Below are 1317 nucleotides of genomic sequence, written 5' to 3' on the forward strand. Positions count from 1 at the left end.
AAAGAAGAAAATCATGAATTTCACAGCAACCTGGATGGAACTAGAGTCTATAATACTGAGTGACCTCTCAGAGAAATAAATATCTGAGTATCACATGTTCTCACGCATATAGTGAACCTTGAACATCCAACGTAATACTATAAGAAAAATGGCTGACAGTGGTAGGAAACTATGAGGGGGGAGGGGAAGGGAGATGGGATTAACGGTAGTAAATACCTGTCCGGGGACGGGGAGATACCTCTTATCAACAAGGGTGCCTGAACGAAGCATATTTGTATACCTAACCCTTAACTGTACCCCACAATATCATAATAAAAAATATTGATTATAAAAAATAATAAAAATAAATAATAAAAAAATAAAAACTAAATAAATAAATAAGGTATAATAGTGAGGACCTCACTATTGAGATTATTGAGATTATGCAAGACAGTGAACAGATAATAAAATTCTTAACACAGTATCTGTGCTAAGGCATAATAACAATAATAACCAGATAGGATGACAGAGTATTTCTGGAAATGTTAGATATACATTGAACAGATAGAGGCTGAACTTCAGTGATCTCTAGAACCAACACCTTACAGATCCAGGATTCCTAGATTTCCCCTTAACCTGCCTGTCTTAAGAGACAAGGAAACATACTTGGAAAAAATATTGAGACTCACCTAGCTGCCTCACTATGCATTTGTTGTCTTCCAACGTCTCCATCACCTCCAGATATGTCCATCACTTGGGTGACTAATCGTCACAGTTTGCCAGGACTGAAGAGGTTTCCCAAGATGTTGGACTTTCAGTGCCAAAACTGGGTAAATCCTGGATGAATTGGTCTACACCAGCACCCCAACTCTGCCACAACTAGAAGCAGTAACCACAAGGGCTGCCAATAACTGCAGGTGTTGGGTTCCCCATGCCCAAAGTTACCAAATGGGAAATCCCAAAAGCCTCCCCCTCACCATTTATCTGCTCAGGTGAGTAGGGTTGTCAGACAAAATCCATGATGCCCATTAAATTTGAGTTTAAGATACACTGCAAGCAATTGTTTAATATAAAAATATGTCCCTAATACTGGACGGAATATACTTATACTGAAAAAAAATTGTTCATTGTTTGTCTGAAAGCCAACTTTAACTGGAAGCCCTGTGTATTTATTTGTGACTCTGGCAGCCCTACACTCAAGGGCAGTCTGCTGTGGCAAGCCAAGCTGGCTTCTGGGGAGGAAGTCAGGAGAGTCACTAGGAAAACCTCAAACAGGAAATCATGTTTGCTGTGGACACACCTCTTTTTTTTCTTTTCTTTTTTTTTTTTTTTTTTTTT

At 38.9% G+C, this 1317-nt stretch overlaps 1 protein-coding gene across 1 annotated transcript in view; it reads right to left on the reverse strand.

The window, feature by feature from the left end:
- PLP1 (proteolipid protein 1) overlaps positions 1–1317 on the reverse strand; it is a 29059-nt gene that overhangs the window by 25656 nt on the left and 2086 nt on the right. The gene's annotated exons all lie outside the window — the stretch shown is intronic.

This window comes from Carlito syrichta, unplaced genomic scaffold (assembly GCF_000164805.1).
Source record: "Carlito syrichta isolate Samal-C Ts95f unplaced genomic scaffold, Tarsius_syrichta-2.0.1 Scaffold316537, whole genome shotgun sequence".
In the NCBI taxonomy this organism is placed as follows: domain Eukaryota; kingdom Metazoa; phylum Chordata; class Mammalia; order Primates; family Tarsiidae; genus Carlito; species Carlito syrichta.